The following is an 11218-nucleotide window of genomic DNA, read 5'->3' as shown; positions in this document are numbered from 1 at the left end:
TAGCCCATCCCAGCTCCCACAACCCCTCCTGTAACCTGCAGTTTGTTTTCCATATTTATGAGTCTCTTCTGTTTTGTCGCCCTCCCTGTTTTTATATTTTTTGTTTCCCTTCCCTTATGTTCATCTGTTTTGTCTCTTAAAGTCCTCATATGAGTGAAGTCATATGATTTTAGCCTTTCTCTGACTGACTAATTTCACTTAGCATAATACCCTCCAATTACATCCATGTAGTTGCAAATGGAAAGATTTCATTCCTTTTGATTGCTGAGTAATAAGCCATTATATATATATATATATATATATATATATATATATATATATATATCTTCTTTATCCATTCATCCATCGATGGGCATTTGGGCTCCTTCAATACTTCAGTTATTGTTGATAGTGCTGCTATAGACATCGGGGTCCATGTGTCCCCTCGAAAAAGCACACCTGTATCTCGTGGATAAATGCCTAGTAGTTCAATTGCTGGGTCGTAGGTAGTTCTATTTTTAGTTTTTTGAGAAGCCTCCATACTGTTTTCCAGAATGGCTGCACCAGCTTGCATTCCCACCAACAATGCAAAAGAGATCCTCTTTCTCTGCATCCTTGCCAACATCTGTTGTTGCCTGAGTTGTTAATGTTAGCCATTCTGACAGGTGTCAGGTGGTATCTTATTGTGGTTTTGATTTGTATTTCCCTCATGATGAGTGATGTTGAGCATTGTTCCATGTGTCGTTTGGCCATCTGGATGTCTTCTTTGGAGAAGTGTCTATTCATGTCTTTTGCCCATTTCTTCACTGGATTCTTTGTTTTTTTGGGTGTTGAGTTTGATAAGTTCTTTATAGATTTTCGATACTAACTCTTTTTTGCAAATATCTTCTCCAATTCTGTCAGTTGCCTTTTAGTTTTGCTGATTGTTTCCTTCACTGTGCAGAAGATTTTTATTTTGATGAGGTCCCAGTAGTTCATTTTTGCTTTTGTTTCCCTTGCCCCCGGAGACGTGTTGAGTAAGAAGTTGCTCCGGCCAAGATTAAAGAGGTTTCTTCCTGATTTCTCCTCGAGGATTTTGATGGCTTCCTGTCTTACATTGAGTTCTTTCATCCATTTCGAGTTTATTTTTGCATATGGTGTAAGAAAGTGGTCCAGGTTCATTCTTCTGCATGTTGCTGTCCAGTTTTCCCAGCACCACTTGCTGAAGAGACTGCCTTCATTCCATTGGATAGTCTTTTCTGCTTTGTCAAAGATTAGTTGGCCATATGTTTGTGGGTACATTTCTGGGTTCTGTATTCTGTTCCATTGATCTGAGTGTCTGTTCTTGTGCCAGTTCCATACTGTCTTGATGATTACAGCTTTGTGGTATAGCTTGAAGTCTGGGATTGTGATGCCTCCTTCTTTGGTTTTCTTTTTCAAGATTGCTTTGGCTATTCGGGGCTTTTCTGGTTCCATACAATTTTAGAATTATTTGTTATAGCTCTGTGAAGAATGGTGGTGTTATTTTGATAGGAATCGCATTGAACATGTAGATTGATTTGTGTAGTATCGACATTTTAACAATATTTGTTCTTCCTATCCAAGAGCATGGAATCTTTTCCATTTTTTTTGTGTGTGTTTCTTCAATTTCTTTAATAAGCTTTATAGTTTTCAGTGTATAGATTTTTCATCTATTTGGTTAGATTTATTCCTAGGTATTTTATGGTTTTTGGTATATTCCTTGATTTCTTCTTCTGTTGCCTCATTGTTGGTGTACAGAAATGCCACCGAACTCCTGCTCCAGTTTTGGGAGTTTATGTGTTTCTGGGTATTTATCCATTTGTTGGCATTTGTCCAATTAGTCAGCATATAGTTTTCCCTAACTTTCTTTCATGATAGTTTGTATTTCTGTGGTGTTTGTTATTTCTCCTCTCTTATTTGTGTTTAAATTATATATATATATATATATATATATATATATATATATATGTATATATATATTTACGTATATATTTTATAAATGTATTAAATTATATATATATATATATATATATATATATATATATATATATATATTAGAGAGAGAGAGAGCAAGTAGGAGTGGCACAGAGGGGAGACAGAGAATCTTAAGCAGGCTCCAAGCTCAGTGCATAGCCCAATGCAGGACTTGACTCTACGACCCTTGGATCATGACCTGATCTGAAATAAAGAGTCAAATGGTTAAGCTACTGAGCCACCCAGGCACCCCATCATTTGTGTTTTCAGTCCTTTCTCTTTATTTCTTGATAAGTGTGGGTAATGTTTTATGAATTTTATTGATATTTACAAATAACCACCTCCTGGTTTCATTGATCTGTTCTATTGTGTGGTTTTTTTTTTTTTGTTTGTTTGTTTGTCTTAGTTTCTGTCTCAGTTATTTCTGCTCTAATCTTTATTAGTTCTTTCCTTTTGTTAATTTCTGTTTTTGCTTTTTTATTCCTTTTCTACCCCCTTTAAGTGAAAGTTTAGGCTGTTCTTTTGAGATTTTTCTTCCTTCTTGAGGTAGTCTAGTACCTATAAACTTCCCTCTTAGATTCTCTTTTGCTGCATCCAAAGGTTTGGACCATTGTGTTTTCAATTTTTTCCATGTAGATTTTAATTTCTTCTACAGCTTCTTCATTGACTCATTTATTGTTTAGTAGTATGTTGTTGTAACCTCCATGTATGTGTGGCCTTTCTTGATTTTTTCGTGTGGTTTACTTTCATAGCAATGTGATCAAAAATCACGTATGGTATGATTTTAATCTTCTTGAATTAATTGAGGTTTGTTTTGTTGGGTAATATGTGATCTATTCTGGAAAATGTTCCATGTGCATTTGAATAGAATGTGTATTCTGTTGTTTTAGAATGGAATTTTGTGAATGTATGTTAAATTAACATGGTCCAGTGTGTCGTTCAAAGCCAATATTTCCTTGTTGATGTTCTGTTTAGATGATATACCCATTAATGTAAGTATGGTGTTAAAGTCCTCTACTACTATTGTATTATTATCCATTAGTTCCTTTATGTTTGTCATTAACTGTTGTATATATTTGGATGATCCCATATTATGTTCATGAATATATACTATTATTATATCTTCTTGTTGGATTGTATCTTTTATTATTAGTCTCCTTCTTTGTCTCATTACAGTTTTTGTTTTAAAGTCTGTTTTCCCATACAAGTATTGCTACTCAACTGTATTTTGACTTCCATTTGCATGATAGATATTCCTCCATACTCTCACTTTCAATCTTCAGGTGTTTTAGGTGTAAAAAATGGGTTTCTTTTAGGCAGCATATAGTTGGCTGTTTTTAAAAATCCATTTTGCCACCCTATGTCTTTTAATTGGAGCATTTTGTCTATTTGCATCCAATGTAATTATTGATAGATTTGTATTTATTGCCATCTTATTACTTGTTTTCTGGTTGCTTCTGAGGATTTTCTCTGACCTTTTCCTGTATTTCTCTTTTTCATAATTTGAGGATATGCTTTAGTAATAAATTTTGATTTTTTCTTTATTTTTTGCATATTTATTAGTGGAAGGTGTGCATGTCTTTTTCAGTTAGTGTTTTCATTTTCTTTGGGTAAATATCTGGTAATGGAATTACTGGATCATATGATATCTAATTTTTTGTCAAACTCCCATAGTATTTTCCACAGTCCATCCACAGGATGTACAGACAGTATACGAACAGTGTATGAGTTTTCTGTTGATTCCACATCCTCACCAACACTTGTTATTTCTTGTTACTTTTATTGTAGCCATTCTATCAGGTGTGAAGTGATATCTCATTGTGATTGATTTGCATTTTCTTGATGATTAGTGACTCTGAGCATATTTTCTTATATCTGTTGGCATTCTACATGTCTTTTTGGAACAATATCTACTCAGGTCCTTGTACATTTTAAAATCAGATTATTTGGTGTTTGTTTGGTATTGAATTCAATAAGTTCTTTGTATATGTTAGACATTAACCCATTATTTAATATTTTATTTGCAAATACCTTCTCTCATTCAGTATATTGTCCTTTTTGTTTGGTTGATCATTTCATTTGCTATGTAAATCTTTTCATTTTGATGTAGTCTCAATGGTTTGTTTTTGCTTTTGTTTCTCTTGCTTTGAAGACATATCTAAAAAAATGTGGCTATGGTCAATGTCAGAGAAATTACTGATATGTTCTCTTCTAGTTTTATGGGTCTATGTCTTACATTTAGGTCCTTAATTCATTATGCACTTATTTTTGGATGTTGTATTAGAACCTGGTCCAGTTTCATTCTTTTACATGTAGTTTTAGAGTTTGACAAGAACTATTTATTGAAAAATATTTCTTGTTCCCATTTTATATTTTTCCTTCCTTTCCCATAGATTAATTGACCATATAATCATGGATTTATTTATGGTATATCTATTCAGTTCCATTGATTAATCTGTCTGTTTTTGTGCCAGTGGCATACTATTGTGATTACTATAGATTTCTAGTATATCTTGAGATCTGGAATTGTGAGATCTACAGCTATATTCTTCTTTCTCAGGATTGCTTTTTCTATTCAGAGTCTTTTGTGGTTCCATAAAAGTTTTGGTATTATTTGTCCTACTGGATAATGATAGGGATTACATCGAATCTGTAGATTGGGCATCATAGACATTTTAACAATATCAATTCTTCCAATCCATGAGCATGGAATATCTTTCCATTTGCACCATCTTGAATTCTTTTCATCAATGTCTTATAGTTTATGGATACAGGTTTCAACCTCTTTGGTTAAGTTTATTTCTAGGTATTTTCTTCTTTTTGTTGCAATTTTAAGTAGTGTTTTTTAAATTTCTCTTCCAGCTACTTTGTTATTAGTGTATAGAAATTCTACCAATTTCTGACTATTAATTTTGTAATTTTCCCATTTATTGAATTTGTTTATTAGTTCTAGTAGTTTTTTGATGGAGTCCTTAGGATTTTCTATGTATAGTATCATATTGTCTGCAAATACTGACAGTTTAACTATTTCTTTGCCAATATGAAAGCACGTTATTATTTTTCTTTTCTGATTGCTGTGCCTAGGACTTCCAGTACTATGTTCAATAAAAGTAGAGTGGACATCCTGGCAGTAGAGGGAAAGCTCTCCATTTTTCACCATTGAGTATGAGGTTAGCTGTGGGTTTTTATATATGACCTTTATTATGTTGAGGTATATTCACTCTAAACACACTTTGTTGTGAGTTTGTATCATGGATGTATGTTGAATCTTGTCAAATGGTCTTTCTGAATCCATAGAGATGATCATGTGATTTTTATCCATTTTGTTTATGTGGTGTATCACATTGGCTAATATGCAAATATTAAACCACTCTTACATCCTGGGAAGAAATCCCCTTTCATCATTGTGAGTGATCTTTTTAAATATATTGTTGTATGCAGTCCGCTAATATTTTGTTGAGGATATTTGCATTTATTTTCACTACGAATATTGCCCTATAGTATTCTTTGTGTGTGGTATCTTTGGTTTTGGAATCACAGTTGTGCTTGCCTCAAAAACCACATTTAGAAGCTGCCTTTACTTTTCTAGTTTTTGGAATAGTTTGAGGAGAATAGGCATTAACTCTTCTTTAAGTGTCTTAGAATTCACCTGTGAATCCTTCTGGTCCTGAAGTTTTGTTTTTGGATAATTTCTTGCTTACTGATTCAATTGTTTTTTCTTGTAATTAGCCTGTTAAAATTTTCTATTTCCTTTTTGTTCAGATATGAAAAATTGTATATTTCTATATATTTATTCATCTCTTCTAGTTTGTTCAGTTTGTTGGCATTTCATTTTTCATAGTATTGTCTTATAATTGTATTTCTGTGGTGTCAGTTGTTACTTCTATCTCCTTTCTGATTTTATTTCAGGCTTGTTTTCTTTTTTTTTCCTCAATGAATCTGACTAAGGGTATGCCAATTTTGTTAGTGTTTTTATTATTTGTTTTCACTGATTTTTTTCTATTATTTAACTCTCTATGTCATTTATTTCTGCTCTGATATATACTATTCCATTTTTTATAGCCAGTTTGAACTTTATTTGTTCTTTTTCTATGTCTTTTAGGTGGAAGTTTATAGTGTTTATTTGAGCTTTGTCTTATTTCTTGAGGTAGGCTTGAATTGCAATATACTTCCTTTTAAGAACTTCTTTTGCTGTGTTATAAAGATTTGGGACCATTGTATTTTCAATTTCTCTGTCTCTACTTTTTTTATATCATCTTTGATTGCCTCATTGACCAATTGGTTGTTTAGTATCATGTTGTTTAGCCTCCATGTGTCTGTTTCATACCATTGTGAAAGATACATGGTATGATTTCAGTTTTATGAAATATACTGAGGCTTATTTTATGGCTTAATGTGTGGTCTATTTTAGAGAATGTTCTATGTGCATTTGAAAAGAATGTGTATCTTCTTTGGGGATGGAATGTTCGGCATATAACTTTTATGGCTAACTGGTCTAATGTGTCTTTCAAAGACATTGTTTCCTTATTTATTTTCTGTACATATGATTTATTCATTGATGTAATTGGAATGTTAATGTCCCTTACTATTACTGTATTACTTTCAATTTCTTTCCTTATATCTGTTCATATTTGTTTTATGTATTTAGGTGCTCCAGTGTTGGGTGTGTAGATATTTACAATTTTTATATCCTCATGTTGGATTGATTCCTTTATCATTATGTAATGCCTTAGTCTCTTGTTATAATCTTTGTTTTACAGTCTTTTTTTTCTGTTATAATAACTGCTTCCTATATTTAATTTTTGCTTCAATCTGCATGGCAAATGTTTTCTTTATCCCTTCTCTTTCAGTCTGTATTCATCCTTAGGTCTCAGTGGAGTCTCTTGTAATAAGCATATAAATGGGTCTTGTGTTTGTTTGTTTTTGTATCCATTTCCCCACTATATATCTTTTGATTGGAACATTTATGTCATTTACATTTAAAGTAATTATTGCTAGACTGAAGGAGTTAAGATGGTGGAGAAGTAGGGGTCTCTGGGTTTTCTTCATCCCACGAACACAGCTGTATTGAAGTCATATCACTTAGAACATCCAGAAAGTTGATCTGAAGACTGGTAGAAGTATGTCCATGGCTGGAGGGAGACAGCGTGGCAGGCGAAAGGTACAGGGAGGTGAATTGGAGAAGAGAAAAGCTGTGGTGCAGTGGAGGGAAGAGAGCACTTTTCCTGGAGAGACAAACGGGAGAGAAAGTGAGAGGTGTTGAGAGAGTGTGGTATCAGGTTCACACAAGAGGAAAACCTCTCTGGACCACAGACTGGGAAGCAAGAAGTACTGAGTATCTCAAGTTATTTTTTTTTCTTTTGCAACAGCATTTGGAGTTCAAAGTCTGAGGCTTTGGTGTATAACTTTCTCTGTAGTGGATCTGTGGTGTGCACTCCTGAAGAAAAAGAAGTAACTGCCCCTGGAGTGCATACCATGGTGTAAGGATCTCCAGAGCACACTGGGCTAGAACTTTCCCCTTCCTGGTGTACCTTTAGAAGAGGGTATATTGTCTAAGGACAAAGGATCCTGTAGACAATAGCATAAGGTCTTTCATCAACAGGGGACAGAGGCACAACCAGAGAGCATGTAACCTTTTGGCCGCTTTTAGCTGTGCTACAGCATAGATTCTGCACACCACCCAGGTTTGGGACACGTTTTTTTTGGACAAAGGACAGACACAGCATGGAGAGGCTCTACTTCAGAGGAGGGGGGGCAGGTCTACTCTGTGTTGGGTTAAGACTTGGAGTTTTGAATCCCAGTAGTGCACCAAAGAAAAAAGCACAAGAGCTGTGGTATAGGGAGAGCTGACTACTCTTGCTATTCTGTGAGGACTGACTGAACAGCAGGGGCTGTGAGATTCCCTGATAGGGATGAAAGATTGCGGTGACACCATTTTCCCCCCAACACCAACACAGTGGGACTTCAAGGTGCAGCACAGTGGCCCCGAGTTGTGTTGGGACATGCTTACACTGGACTTCACCCCACACACACACGCACCTCCATGCCTGGGAACTGCTTGAGCTAGAGTGACTCTGATCTAAAGCAGCAGACCTCTCCTTCAGAAGACCAGTACAGGCAGCACCCTGCATGCACTGAGTATACTGAAAATCAAGTGCTTCAAAATGACATCTGAAGTTCTGGTGTAAATAAGACCAGGCTTACCCCCTCCCATTTCTTTTTTGTTTCTTTTGGAATCAGACTTAGTTCTTTTTTTCCCCTTCTCCTTCCCTCCCTCCCTGCTTCCCTCCATCCACCCATCCCTCCTTTGAATCAGGCTTCATTTTTACTTTTCCCTTTCTTTATTTTTCTTTTCTTCTTTTTTCCCTTTATTTTTCTTTGGAATCAGGCTTATAGTTCTTGGATTATCTGTTTGGTTTATTTCGTTCCCTTCCTTTTCTCTTTTCCCAGAATCAGGGTTCTTCTCTTTTTTCCAGGCTTATATTAACAAACAAATCAAAGCACACTTAGTCAAAGGTCCAAATACTCCCCACTGCAAGGAAGAAGGAGCACTGCAGAGGGAGGACCAGTGGGAAAGAGCAGAAAAGACACAACAGCAGATTGAACGCAGCATACACAAGAAACACTTCCTGAAGTGCCAGGCCCTGGAGGGTGCATGAATTCTTTTTAGTAGCCTCAGGTGCAGGAAACATAACAAAGTTTTAAAACATGCAGAGGACAGAAACTTACCCAAAATGAAAAGATGGAGAAATTCTCCCCCAAAGGAATGGTCATAAAAAATCACAGCCAGGGACTTGCTCAAACAGATATAAACAATATATCTGAACAAGAATTTAGGAAAATTTAGAGCAACATACAGAAGACTACTATCTGGGCTTGAAAAAAGCACAGAAGACACCAGAGAAACCTTTGCTGAAGAGATCAAAGACCTAAAAACTGGTCAAGATGAAATAAAAAATGCTATACCTGAGAAGCAAAACTGACTGGATACAGTGACACAATAATTGAAGAAGCAGAGGATAGAATAGGTGATATAGAAAATAAAATTGTGGAAAATAATGACCTGATAAGAAGAGAGATAGAAAACTTTTAAATTACAAGGGGAGACCTAGAGAACTTAAAGTTCCATAAAATGAAACAACATCCATATCATGGGAATCCTAGAAGAAGAGTAGGATAAAGGGGCAGAAGGTTTATTTGAACAAATTGTATCTGAGAACTTCCATAATCTGGGGAAGGAAACAGGATTCAAGTTGAAGAAGCACAGAGAACTTCCCTCAAAATTAACAAAAACAGCTCAATACCACAACATAACATAAAGAAAATTGCAAAATGGTAAGATAAAGAGAGAATTCTGAAAGCAGCTAGAGACAAAAGATTCTTAACCTACAGGGTAGACACATAATGTTAGCAGGAAACCTGTCCAGTGAAACATGGCAGGCCAGAAGGGAGTAACAGGAAATATTCAACATGTTAAATGGGAAAAATGTGGAACCCCGAATTCTTTATCCAATAAGGCTGCCATCCAGCACAGTCTTTATCCAGTAAGGCTGCCATTCAGCACAGGACAGATAAAGAATTGTACCAAAAATGAAATAAAAGGACTTTGTGACCACTAAACCAGCACTGCAAAAAAGTATTTTAAGGAGGGCTCTCAGTGGAGAAAAAAAAAGAAGACCAAAGCAACAAAATGGCAAAGGACCAGAGAACATCACCAGAAATACCAACACTACAGGTAGCACAATAGAAATAAATTAATATATTTCAATAAACATTATGAATATAAATGGACTAAAGACTCCAAGCAAAAGACATAGGGTAGAAAAAGGAGAGTTAAGATCATGGGAATTCTTCACCCCTCAAACATAGCTGTACTGAGGTCAGATTACATGGAACACCTAGAAAATCAGTCTGCAGAGTGGCAGAAGGATCTCCACAATTGGAGGAAGACAGATAGGCAAGTGTGATACGTGAGGATGTGAATTGGGGGGGAGAGACTAACAGTGGTGCTGCAATGAGGAGAGAACTTTTTCTATGTTCTCTATGGGGAAAAAAGGGAGAGAAAGAGAGAGGAGTTGTGATAGTGTGGCATTGAGTTAGCACAATAGGAAAACTCTAAAGACCATGGAGTGGGGAGCAAGAAGTACTGACTGTCTTAGTTCTTTTTTTTTTCCAAACAGCTTTTGGAGCTCAAACTCTGAGGTTTGGGAAGTGTACAACTTTCTCTAGAGTGGAGATGTGGTGTATCATCTGGGGAGGAGGGAGCTGGTACCAGAATTCATGGCATGGTAAACAGATCTCAGGGGTGCACTGAAAGAGAACAGTCTCCTTCCTAGAGTACTTTTGAAAGAGAGTTTATCTCCCCAAGGACAAAATATCATGCAGGTGTCAGCCAAAGACCTCTCATCACCAGGGTGGAGAGGCTCTACTCCAGAGAAGGAAAGCAGATCCATGCCGTGTTGGGTCTTGTAAGACTGGGGTTTGAATCCCAGCCACTTGCAAAAGAAAAAAAATGCAAGAAAGTTATGGTAAAGGGAAAACTGACTGACCCTGCTATTCTGGAAGGGCTGCCTGAACAGCAGGGGTTGAGATCCCTGATCCAGGGATGAAAGATGGGGGTGGCACCATTTCCCCCCACTAACATCAAAATGGTTGGACTTTAGAGAGCAACACAGTGGCCCCCAGTGGAGACAGGACCCACTTACACCAAAACATTTCCCTCTGTGCCTGGCAAGTGTGTATTTCCTGGTGCAAGACTGACTCTGAGCCAAAGTAGATGACCTCTCTCCATACCAGCACAGCCAGCACTCACAGGCACCAACAGCAACTATTTTTTCCTCCTTTTTTTTTCCTTTTATAATCATTTCATAGTTTCTTATTTGATTTTTGTCATTTCCTTTAATAGTTTTTTAGTCAAACCTACTCTTTTCTTTTTTTCTTCTTTACTCATTTCTTCTTTTTTTCCCTTTCTTTGTCTTTGGAATCAGCCTAATAGTTTTTTGATCCTCTTTTTGTTTTGTTTTTTTTTGTTGTTGCATTTTCTTTTCTCTTTTGATGAGTTCAAGGTTCCTTTACCCCCACTTTTCCCAGGGTTACTTCAACAAATAAATCAAAGCACACATAGTTAAAAGTACAAACACTACACCACTGCAAGCAAGGGAAAGCTCCACAGAGGACTGACCAGGGGAAAGAGCAGCCAAAACACAATAGCAGAGTGCACACAGCATATGCCAGGAACACTTCCTGAAGTGCTAAGCCCTGGACT

The sequence above is a fragment of the Panthera onca genome, chromosome X, assembly GCF_046562875.1.
Source record: "Panthera onca isolate mPanOnc1 chromosome X, mPanOnc1 haplotype 2, whole genome shotgun sequence".
Classification (NCBI taxonomy): domain Eukaryota; kingdom Metazoa; phylum Chordata; class Mammalia; order Carnivora; family Felidae; genus Panthera; species Panthera onca.
This window is presented reverse-complemented; position numbering follows the sequence as displayed.